This window comes from Thermobia domestica, chromosome 5 (genome assembly GCF_964235325.1).
Source record: "Thermobia domestica chromosome 5, izTheDome1.hap1.1, whole genome shotgun sequence".
Taxonomy (NCBI): domain Eukaryota; kingdom Metazoa; phylum Arthropoda; class Insecta; order Zygentoma; family Lepismatidae; genus Thermobia; species Thermobia domestica.
Genome location: NC_137458.1, coordinates 23,680,314 through 23,693,275, shown reverse-complemented (window position 1 = coordinate 23,693,275; position 12,962 = coordinate 23,680,314). Strand labels below are relative to the sequence as shown.

Genomic DNA, 12,962 nt, shown 5'->3' with positions numbered 1-12,962 from the left:
TCATTACTGTGTGAAATACATAGGCGGAAATAGAAATTGTCTACTGGGGGGGAGGCAGTAGGGGCAGATCTTTTGGTTGGTCTAGGAGGTATGGTAGGTGGCCATGTTATAGGTGGCGGGAAATAGAGGAATTTCAGTATTTGTAGCGGAACATGGCGGAATTTTGATGGGACAGTATCGACTTTTCGGCTTGGGGATTTGGCAACACTGGTGTACAGCCCAAACGGCTTGTACGATTTCACCTTAGATTGAAAACATCATATTTGGAGACGATTTTCCCTTTTATACTTTATTGAAACTCTGACAATAACAAAGTTATATGTATATATATAACTATTATGTCGATCATCGTAAACTAAATAGGAGATTTTGCACTCCCTTTGACGCAAACCGTTACATAATATGTGTAGACCCTTTAACGAAGAGAAATTCGAAAAACGGGAATTTCCAATCTCCAAAAGACAACTTGTGACGGTAGTTTTGGCAGCACTGGCTGTAGCAGAAAGTACACAAGGCAAAACTATCAGGTTCTGAAATTTGTGGTTTTTATATTTAAATAATTCAAAACCATTGCAGTAGAAAGGTGCATATTTGAGCTCAAATCATAGATAAATAAGAATTGTGTACAGATTAACAATACGGGGTCACATTGATAAAACATTGCAACATAACGTCTTCGTGGGTAATGCCTTTTGGGCTTTGTGCCGCAGAGTAAGTGTAGAGGCTTAGGTTAGGTTAAGTCCCATGTTCTTGGACCTATTGTCCGGCACTAAACCATGCCTTGTACTATTTTTCTTAACTTCTCCAAACAAACTGCTTAAAAATGTGTATATGCAAACACACCGCAAAACATATTTATTATTGATAGCGACAGTGAATCTGGGCTTAAGGCAGGTGCAACAAACAAGCACCAACCTTCACTAGGTAGTTACTACGAACTAGCTTCGAATCTATGCCAGTTGAAGGCAGAGCAAACGGCAAAGTTAAGAGGGTTCGTGGTGGGATGCATCGTAGAAGTAGGCGCGTTAACGATTATCGGTATGAGTGTAAACAAACTCTAAAGGCATGTTTAGCAGAAGGGGTCCAGAAGCACGTGAAAAATACAAAATTTGCAGGAGAAATAGATGATGCAAGTACTTGGACCTAACATAATGTAACCAAATCTAGCCTAAATTAGCGTAATATTAATAGAAATAAGCGAAATTCTATCATTTTGTAAAGTTATACTGGATCCCTACACTAACATAACCTAATATAAACTAGACTAACCTAACCTAATGTGAAGAGAAGTTACCGAAATAGAGACATTTAAAAAAATTTCTGGACCCGTTCTGCTAAACATACGCCCAAACTCTTTTCTACGTTCCCTCAGACTTGCGTATTTGGCTCTTACATAAATAAGTTTCTTAAACAGTACTTACTCTTCCGTCGAGAATTTCCTAATAGATATTACCTTAAGCCCCTCCCCCTAATAAAACTATTGATGGCATTTAGTAGGGAAGGTTCTAAAACACAGGTCTCCCCATATAGCTTAATATTTAAGTCACATAGTATTGCCGAGCGAGTGAAGGCGGGTTAAAGCCCCACAGTGCATGTTGTTTTCTGTCTTTATTACACCTCAATGGAAAGGGGGAGGGGTTTCTTATGAGTCCCCTCCCCAGGTCCATCGACGACTCCGGAGCCGGTAGTGACTTTGAGTAGGCTGTTGTAAAAGACCTCGTTTATGCGTATACCCACCATGCTGACGCGCCTGCTCCCTACAGACCCATCTCGTTTCCACTTATGCTTCTCCTGCGCTACTGCCCTGATAAGGTTGTATAACATTCGTACTTCATAGTGGCTACCTAGCACTAATGGGTTCGTGTTTTATGCCATATGCCCACACTTTATTTATAATCATCACAATTACAAGTAACAAGCCGTAATCAGTAGTAACTGAGCCAGAGTCACTACCAAGTGATTTCGATGATAAACTAAATAATACCCTGAAATTATTATTAATCTGCACCAAGAACTGTAAACTAATAAGTAATCGGTCTGAACTATTGTTCAGGATATACTTAAGTGGAAATTGTTCTTCACTGCGAACAGTCCTCTCCGGTAATCTAGTGGGTAGCGTGTGTGCCTTTGGCCCCACCTTCGATTCCCGGTGGGAAAGCACAAGGCTAAAGTTCCGCTAATAGTTTCCCCCACCCCCTCCGTAATCAGAGAAAGATAAAGCTGTTTTAAACGTTATTTCCCTAAATACTTATGGCTATGTTAATGTACTCACCCATTCCTTTTTCATATTCCTACTTCATTAAAATTATATTTCGCAAATATTTGTAGGTTTCCTGCCTTCTTTATTCTTCACTAACTTCAGTGTGCATCTATATTGTATAACTGCGCAAAAGTAGTACCTTTCATGTCTTCAGTATTGCACTCTGTCATATTCAGAAATAACGCTAACAATGTTTCAGTGGAATTATAAACTTGTTTCCTTACCTATCACTGTTAGGGAGGACAGAGCATAAAACATGGACCAACTTACAAACCAAAATTGGCAAAAGCCATGGTTTTTATTGAAAAAAACCAAAGCAACCGGGTTTGTTTGGTTTAAATAATTTGCAATATGTATTTATATTACATATGGACAGAAATAAGTTTGTTAGCCTTGGTGTTATTATGCAACAACCGGGTTATGCTGGAAGGGGTCACATAAGCTTAAATCGGAATCTAAACCGCTTCTCGGCTTACATCCGAGAGAAATTGTCCTCCATTTGAACTCAAAACTGGGACTAATTGGCTACAAAAGCGATACGTCTGCCGACTCACTCACGAAGGATTCCTAATAAAAATACGTTGTACTAATCTTTACATAATTGTTAATATAATTGTCAAGAGTCATTTCAGAAGGACAAAAAGTTAAACAGTTGCACAAATGAAACCATTATACAGAATTACATATGGACAATTTCAAAATACTGCAGAGTACAGAAGAACTAATTTAGTCCAAGTTAGTTCACTACAACTTTTATTAGTCCAAGTTAAAGAAATACAACGACTTAATTTGTATATCAGTAAGATACGAATTATTTGAGTCCACTTTGGCTCTGACTCATTTATACATAAATAGCTACAAAAGATTCTTCGGATTTCAATAAATGCCTGTCGTGGGGATTATATGACCCCCTCCCCCAAAAAGTATGACATTTCGATATATTTTATCAACAGAACAGTAAACATTAAACGAAACAATATTTAAAATTTTCCTTTGATTGCAATTGCATAACAATATTAACTAACCATAAAAAAATCACAAAAGAAGCATTCATAAACTTATAAAGAAAAACAAAACAAAAAAAAAAATATATTATTCGTATTATATTCAAGTTGCTTTTGGGGCCGCAGTGGCTTAGTGGTAGATCGTTCACCTCTGGTGCTTGGGGTCCCGTGTTAGGTCCCAGTCCCCGCCAAGAGGACTTTGTGGTGGACAAACACCGTGTGCGTGGGTTTCCTCGGGGTTCTCCCGTCTCCTTCAGCCTAACCGGCATAACCATGGGACGTAAAACTCAAAGATTTCATTTCATTTTCAAGTTGCTTTTGTAGTATAATCTCTTTGAGTAATGAATTGGGACTTCAGGTCTGAATATAATACGAATAATATACGGGAGTGAAACTAAAAACCCACAAATGTGTATTTAACAAGATTTTACGAACATTTACACTTTTACCAACATTTTTCGTTTTTTGGCTTAAACCAGTTTTTTTTTTTTTTTTTTTTTTTTTTTTTTTTTTTTTTTTAACCAGTTGGTTTTTGGTTTAAACCAGTTGGTCTTTGGAATCCCCCTGTTACAAACACAAACCAACTTGAACTGGGTGATCACTATGAAGCACGAATGCTATCTAACCGAGTCAGCGAATGAGTGGGTCCCGTGCAGGGATGGGTCCGTAAGGAGCAGACGCGTCAACGACAGTAGATGTATACAGATGAACTAGGATAGTGAAAATACACTTCATACGGCATTTGAACACATGGCTAGCGTGAGGCATAGCTTTGCGGCACTCTGTGGTTACTTTGTGCACTACCTTCGCATAGGACTGCCCTTCCCCATGTCTTCCTTACGGAGCACTACGTGGTAAGCAGTACACTTTGCATTTCGTACATCTATCCAGTGGCGACACTAGAGGGGAGCAAGGGAACGGGCATGCCGGTGGCATCATCCTCCCTGACTTCCCCAGATATGTTGTATTGTAATATAGTCAAGTAATATAGAATTATTATTATCAGTATACGGAAGAGTAGCTCCCCCCCCCCCCAAAAAAAATGTCTTTTCTCCTCCACTTATTCCGAGACATTAAGCCTGCTGTCGTCGCAGCTTCTACCTTATTATCCCTATGAGAGATACGATTCTTATACGTATATTTTAATTACTTATACAATCCGGTAACAGTTTAGAGATGGGGGGGCAAAAATTGGCCAAAAGCAAGATGATTTACAAGGAAAGTCGAACCTTACCTAAGCTGGCCCCCCATCGCTAAACAAAGGCGTAGGATATTTCTTTCCTAGATTTTACAAATTTATGCCTCACTTTCTAAAATTGGGTAGCACCGAGACCCAAATGGGCGACACGTTGTGGGGCACTATCGAGTGTTGCTAGAATTAATCAGCATCTCGTTCTCTCTTATTGCATCACACACTTCCTACAGGGTGGCCAGAAAGTCCGTTGTCATGTGGATCTGCATTGTGATTCTTGCAATTCGAAGTTCTGTAGGACGCTTTCTGGTTGACTTGCAGGGTGAATGCCTCAATGATGCACTAACTTTTCCATACATTTCCTTTCGGGTTGATGGACGACCAGACTCGAGGGGTAACCAAAATACTTCCCAGGCGAAAAGCTTTCTTCTCCCACGCGATCAAAGTCTGACGGCTTCGTGGCTCCTTGCCAAACCTATCTAACACATGTGGCATATTTTCGTTGTTGTGCTTCCGTTAAGAGACCCACATACTTGCCTCCTCAAAAGTGAAGTCATTGGTATCTGCCATTGTTGCTCACCAAACACAAAAAGGCGAGACAATGAACTGGTTCAACGCACAGACTTCGTTCTCGTCCCTCTGCAGCAGTCAAGTGGTAGTTACGCGGAAATCACGTGCAGTGCCAGTGACATCAGATGAATTGACGGTATGGAACAAATATGACCACTTAGAGCAGTAATTTTGACAAACTCTGAAGAGCTTCTCTACTCCTAACATTTTTGTGCCATTTTTGGCGTGAAAAATCTATAGAAAAAGTGAGAGAGAGAGGAGTAATAGTAAAATATTTTACTCCCCACTATCATCAGCCTAACAGAAATAAATATTTTGAAGAGTTCATTTTCAAAAAGTCTCTTGTCCATTTTTAATTCAAAATTCAAATAATGGTAAATCTAGAAATCCTTTTTTTAAATTTTAACTGTAATTATTTTGATTTAATTTCAAAATCCTTCAAAGAAAAAACATTTTCAGATTTCCTATGGATTTTGAAACCAAATAACAGCAAAAATTAGTAAATAAATCTTAGTTTAATCACTACTTGAATTTTGAATCAAAAACGAAGAAGAGATATTTTTGAAAATGAACTCTTCCTAGTATTTAATGAATATTGTTTGCCATTGTACTGTACTATCGTATTCCATTCAATAAAATGGAAACTTTTAATATTGTTAATCATCACAATATTCGGTAAATAACTACCAGCACATAATACAAATCCATTCAACAGAAAAATGTTTTATGCAGCCGGTTTACGATTAAAAGAACGAATTTTCTGTCAGCTCAAAGTGTAAAATTCTTATACTTTCTACGTAAGTGTGGACTTCTAAAAATATACAAAACATATTTTACATAGGCCTACTTTAGAACACGATTAGAATATTAAATTATTTTTACCAACTTGGCTTCTATTACATACAATGTTCTGGTATCCTGAACCTTAAGTCACAGTTTCTTATAAGGTCCATCTTCCTTCTTTTCTGATTGTTAACATCTGTATACTGCACTGCGCCTCCTTTTTCGTAAGCAAGACAGATTAAAAATACGGCTCAGGATTAAAAATATGTACAGGGGGCTCGATTAATAACAAACATTATATCCGAAACTGTATTAATTTGTAGCGAATTTCTAGGATCAGACATTATGATGTTCATTTTACTGAAACCATGTTCACAATCTGCACTGCTAATTGCTATGGTGTTAAGAGCGGTGAAAGACGTTTTTACAGTTTGAGTAACAAATCTCTTTCCTGTTGCCTTATATTGCATAAAGTCACGAAGAACATCATGTGAATTTAATCCAAACCTACAAGCAAGTTCCTTGATTTCTTTTTCATCTTGTCGAATGTCACCGGAGTCTCTGATAACAGATTCTATTTGATTTATTAGCTTGTGATTCATATCGTTTTCATTAATGGTTCACATTTTGAGATTATCCACTATGCACTGTATGAACTGACACCTGTCGACAGACGAAAAATTAATGTATTTGTTACGTTCCACGCCTTTGAAAACCCTGGTTTCAACACTTTTGAATACCTCAGCTTCACTGTCACCTGGCGTACATATTAAATTCTCTACTCTATTTATATATAGCTTTATCATATCATAAGCCCTTTTTATGGTGTAGTCACGCATTTGCAATAAATTTGACACATCGTGAAGAATATCAAAGAAAAGTCCTAAAAGTTTAATAAAATTATAGGAGCTTAGTTTATCTGTTGGTTCTTGGAACTGACTTGGCTCTTTACTGTTGCGACAGCTGTTCTTAGTTTCTGTAGAGCAATGTGTATATACTTAACTGCAGTGAATAAACTCCATACACATTCTACGCAGCGAAAATAAGACGCCACCCACCTTACATCTATAAAGTGACCTTTCTTTCTAAGTTGATTTGCTACATCATGTTCACACTTTTCAAGTTCGTCTTTTTTTTTTTTTTTTTTTCAGAGAGAGAGAGAGAGAGAGAGACTGTACAGATTGTACAGAGCGCTACACAAAATACTAAAATGATTCACACCACCACCAGTAGTCTCTGGTGCATCATTTACACCAAGTTCCAATCTATGACTAAGGCAATGCCACAACACGGTTTTGGGAAATTGTTGTAATCGTAATCCGACTCCAGATTTTATCCCGCTCATAACACTAGCACCATCACTTGTGAAATCAATCATGTAGTCCCCGAGATAATTATCAAAACCATTCCTTCGGAGAATTCCTTAAAAATATTGTATATTGTATCTGATTTTCGATCCAGAAGTTTCAATAGTTCCGAAAAGAACGTATAAATATCTCACTACAGTTGTTGTCTTTACTTTCAATTTCTGCGCTATTCGGATTACGCGCACGTATATAAATATTTAACAGGCTTTTGTTACTTACTGTGGTTGATTCATGAGCAATAATGCCTATCATGAGCTTAGCACATTTAATTTTCTCAATAAGTCTACTTTTCATTGCAGCACTAATGTGGCTTACAATGTTCGCACATACAACATTACTGTGTAAAATTCGCCCCATATAAAATCCATGGGCAGCTTGAAGATCTCTTAAATGGGAATGATCCAGAAACGGCCTGTCTTGTTTTGCAACATAGTGTGCTGTCTGAAAAACTCGACTCGTTGTTTCAAAACTACATTTGCTTCCATTGTTGAAAAGTTTTTCTAAGCTCTGGTTTTCAGCCTCCAACAGTATTTTTTTTTCCTCGGTGCAGTGGGCAATACTTTTCTTATGTTCGAAAATTTTCTTCCGTAATGAATGTTGTTGCGTTTCAGTTGTAGACCCAAAAGGTTTAACGCTACCCGCAATCCACTGTTGTGAGCTCCTCCGTGGTTAAGCGGTTAGCGTACGCGCCTTTGGCGTGGGAGACCCGGGTTCGATTCCCGGCGGGAGCTCATGTGGTTCGGATTCCACGTTAATCAGTAGGTCCACGTCTCATATAGCCTCGCTGCTGAACGGGACGTTAAACTCCAAATCAACTCAACTCAATCCACTGTTGGGGCGACGATACACCAATACTTGAATACAATTTCAAGTCCTGAACTTTGTAACAACTTACATAGCCAAGAGTATTCGAGACAATTAACCACGAATACTTTTCTTTAAACATGTTAACTTGGTCTTGATTCTAATGCAAAGATGCATTATTGGATTTCAACAATTGACCACTAATGTCACTTGAACTTGCGCCGGCAGATTACTCCTATGGACTTCCGGAGTCGTCCTGTGAAAGACCTACACCGGAGTTACTTTTCTTCGCATTACCACTGGAAGCACTGAAATAAGATTCTATTGACCGCTTGGGTACGCTTCATTTTCCTTAATTAGCACAGACAATTAGAACATTAAAGCAGCAAAGCAACGCACTTAGAAACGGACTGAATCTTGCTCGTATCTACAGCCAACTGAACAAGGCATGAGTAGTTCACATCGGCCAGAGATGTCGGAAACAACTTGTGCGCAGGAGCTGCAATAAGCTGGGAACTACGCGAACTAAATGAACTGTTCTTTTGGACTGGTCTATATTCCGAACTAGTTCCTTGGAAACTAGGCCCGGCAAGGAATTGAATTTCCCTTCTCTAAGCTGAATAAACTTAAAAGGAAAGTTTTTGAATATCCAAACATAAGACACTAAAAGGTAAGCGGTTGGCAAGGCTTAGCCTTTCTATTGTTGAATCAACTTTTAAAATTCTGCTACCAAACTGATCGTTAAGCAATAGTGTCTGCGAAGTGGAAAAAAAAGGGGGGGCGGAGGCGGTATAGTTTCCTAAGATTTTGCTTGAGCATATCGGCGGTCTAAATGTAGAAGAACAGGGATGGTACGTTTACTTAAAAAAAAAAAAAAAAAAAAATCGCATTTACAATAATATAGTGATCCAACGCGGCATTTAAATGGATTAAAACAAGAAAACACATATATGCCGATATGCTTTTTCGCCTCGTTTTCAAGGCGGCTTTGTAGGCATTCTCGTTTCGGCTCTAATGTCTAATATTTAATGATTCTTTCCAATTCCATTTTTATTTTCAAAAGCTTCTTCTGCTTTCGTCTCGTCGCGTGGTCAACACTGATTTTCTTATAATTGTTGACACAAAAGTCCAGACAATGGGAAAATAATAAATTTCAATGTAAAGAAAGAGTCCTGTCAATGTCAGGGGCGGATCTAGGTTAGGCGAGCTGTACGGTAGTTAGAATATTTTTGAGGGAAGATGGAATTGCTCGCACAAATGTTGAAAAACATGAAGAGCACAAATTCTGCTATTGAATAGGGTGATAGGAAACGGTTGTTTACTTTCGAAGCAGCAGCAACGAAATCTTTGATAGTACAAACATAGTTGTTGAGCCAATGCAAACGTCGCGTCGTACTTATTTCAATAATTAAAATCTTTTTTTTTTTTCTACAAAGAATTTGCAACACCTAAATAATAATAATAAACACGACTAAAATAATAAACATACAGGGTATATCAAGAAGGACTATACAACTTTGAAAACTTATATTGATTTATTCATTTATCTTACAGACATGGTTTTGGTGTCATTTTGAAGCAAAATATAACAAATTTTGACTCACGTAGTACGCTAGTTCAGAAACAAGCCACCGCAAGCATCAGCGCAGCGTTGCTAACATGTACGATAATTATCGAATCATACGATAACTTTTTGACACCTGTACGTTGTACGATAGCTGCTGTGCGAAATAGCTACGAAAGCATGCGATAATTTAACGATTTCTGGTAAGAAGCAGAGATAATTCTGAAGATATTTGAAATTCGAAAGAAATTTCATTCATCACTTGAAAAAGAGTATGAATTTTGCAACATATGTGACAAAATTACACAAAACATTGCAGAAACTGCCAACGTCTAGAGAAGGCAATAATGCAGGGAAATTAAAGTTAGTAAGGTAGTAATTTAAATATTTTTATGTTACACTGTTAAGTAGATTTTATCGTAGTCTGAAATCATAAAACAAACTCAGGAGGTTACACGTGTTTATTATCACGAGATAATTGGTTAACCCTTAAAGGATCCTGGCTTTTGGGGCTATTTTTTAGACTTTCAGTCAAGCAGCTACTGTATCGTCACTATTTATCCTAGGATCATGGTTCATACCTCATTCTCTTCAGAATAGAGCTGGCTTTCAAATGGTACCACTTGCATGCTCATACCATATACCAGAAGCGGGAAAAAAAATGTCAAAGTGAAAATTTCGGAGGGAAAATTTTTTTCTCGAACTTTGCCCCCCCTGGACCCCCCCTGTGTGATCGTAGTCATCTAAAAAAAATCTGATAAATAGTACTTGGTATACTGAATGTGTGTGCCAAATTTCAAGTTTCTATCTTGAATAGTAAGGGCGGGAGAATTTTTATCAAAAATTCCCACAATGCCCCAAATTACCGTAAAACACTATGATCTCAGGGAAAAAATTCCTGAGACATCCCTAATTACTCTAGGACTATAATCCGCCAATCATTCTCTTCAGAATAGAACTGTCTTTCAGGCGGTACCATTCACATGTCTCCATCATGTATCTAAGGCGGGAAATTCCTGAAAAAAAGGGATTTTTTGGGGCAAAATTTCCCTTTTTTCAACTTTTGCCCCTCTGGACTCCCCCTGTTTTTATGCAAAAATCGGAAAAAAACTTCTGGTAAATACTACTCGGTGGACTGAATGTTTGTGCAAAATTTCAATCTCCTACGTGAAAAAATAGGCCCGCCAGAAAAAATTTACCTACCATGCCCCACTTTTACCCTATACAGAAGTATATTTGGATAAAAATTCACTGAGATAGCCCTAATTACCCTAGAATAATAATTCGACCGTCGTTCTCTTCAGAATGGAACTGCCTTTCAGACGGTATGACTCACGTGGTCCTATCATGTATGTGAGGCGGGAAAATGACGAAAAACGGGATTTTGGGGGTAAAAAATCCCTTTTTTACCCCTTTGCCCCTCTGGTTCCCCCCTGTTTTAGCACTGACATCGGAACAAAAAATCTGGTAAATACCACTCGGTGGACTGAATGTTTGTGCAAAATTTCAATCTTCTACGTAGAAAAATAAGCCCGCCAAAAAATATTGAACATAGGCTTAGAAAATGAGAAAAGAAATTTTTGACTTATGACGTCATCACCTCCTATGTCTGGACGCAAGACGGTCTGAAACCATACGTAATGTCTTCTACAAGGCCTCTGGACTTGGAAAACAAAAAACAAAACAAAAAGAAAACGGACGAAAAAGCTCAAATAGAAGAGAAATAACGCAATGTACCATGAAAAACGCGTATGGTACAAATTGTACCATAGGATCCCCAAAGGGTTAATCAGATCATTGTAGTGTAACATACATTTTGAACACCGATACTGTATGAGATGAAATATCAGATCAGGGACCACGACCACGCATACAGGAAACCGATCAAGAAGGGGTAATTACTGGCTACTCAATATAGATAGGTTTCCACAAGTAAACATGTGAACTGTTGAAGGAAATTTACATTTTGTTTTTCGATAGACCGATAAAGAATTAAGCTTCAATTTTGTTACCTGTGCAAATTATTGAATATAGTTTTACCTGTAAACGTTCCTGTTGGTTTCCTCGTAATAATGATAATAATAAAGCTTGATGTTGAGAATAGAAACAGAAGATACGATAATTTTACGTGCTACGTACGATAATACCTTTTGATCAGGTTGGCAACGCCACGCTAGCGGCAGTTGGAGCAAAGATGGCTGACTTTACTGGTCCGAGAGCGCTAGCTATATGTTTTGGTTTGAAAAATCCAAGTATGCGACAACTGTGCAACGTAATTTTCGTACAAAGTATGGTAAAGATCCTCTCAGTACGCCTACTATTTATCAGTGGCATAAGCGTATTATGGAAACTGGACCTCGCAATTGAACAAGCCACACCAGACATGAAAAAATCAAAAGAAATCTTTGAGTTTTACGTCCCACGACTCTGCCGGTTAGGCTAAAGGAGACGGTGGTTATGAGAAATGAGTGAAATGGTAGAATGAACAAAGTGGGAGGAAACGAGAGAACCTGGAGAAAACCCACGAGCACGGTGTTTGTCCACAAAGTCCACACGGTGCGAGCTGGGATCGAACCAGGGACCCCAAGCACCGGAGGTGAACGCTCTACCACTGAACCACCGCGCCCCCCACACCTGACATGGTGCAGCGGGTTTGGCAAGAAATCGACTTCAGATAGGATGGGTGCTGTATCAGCAATGAAAGCCACACTGAACCTTTTTAGGTACAAGGTAAAAAAATGTATGTATTTTGCTATAAAATGACACCAAAACCATATCTGTAAGCTAAATAAATAAATCAATATCAGTTTTCAAAGTTGTAAAGTTCTTTTTGATACACCCTGTATTTTCATGTACTGTTTCATAATACCCTTTTTTTCTGTTTCATTTACCTTTATAATTTTAGTGTTAATAAAGAAACAAAGGTAACCTTGAAAAAAAAACTAGTTGTATTTAGTATAATCAAAAAACAGAAACCTGTACTATAGTAGAAGCACAAATTTAACAATCAAAACAATTACTCTTATTTGTTTTAGTGATATTTTTAGTGTGTTTAAATTCACGCTGTTACAGGCGAGTGCATATTGTAAAAATTAAAATAATCAGTGTTTTTGTAACTTAATTTAAGAAAGGAACGTAAGTTTCTAACGATTAAAATCTTTCTTTATAACTGTTTCAAAACTAAAATTCATTAAAATTTATACGAAAACTTTGAAACAAAAAAGTAGGTTAGCATAAGTATCCATAAAATAAGTTTATTTTGCATTTGTTTGTGTGTGTGTTAAAATTCTGTATGTCGGGATGAGGGGCCTTAAAACATTAAATCCGGCCCTGACTGGTGCACACGAATTATTATTATTATTATTATTATTATTATTATTATTATTATTATTATTATTATTATTATTATTATTATTAT

The 12,962-nt window shown here is 37.6% G+C and overlaps 1 protein-coding gene across 6 annotated transcripts in view; it reads left to right on the top strand.

Annotated features, from left to right (window-relative positions):
* The first annotated feature begins 289 nt into the window (after positions 1-289).
* Galt (Galactose-1-phosphate uridylyltransferase) overlaps positions 290-12,962 on the top strand; it is a 51,728-nt gene continuing 39,055 nt past the window's right edge. The window contains exon 1 of one of the 6 annotated variants that reach the window (XM_081758326.1): positions 290-527. The gene's annotated coding sequence lies outside the window, so the exon portion shown is untranslated. Of the gene's footprint in view, positions 712-12,962 lie in introns of all 6 variants that reach the window. The other 5 variants (XM_081758327.1, XM_081758329.1, XM_081758331.1 and 2 more) reach the window with 5 other exon arrangements.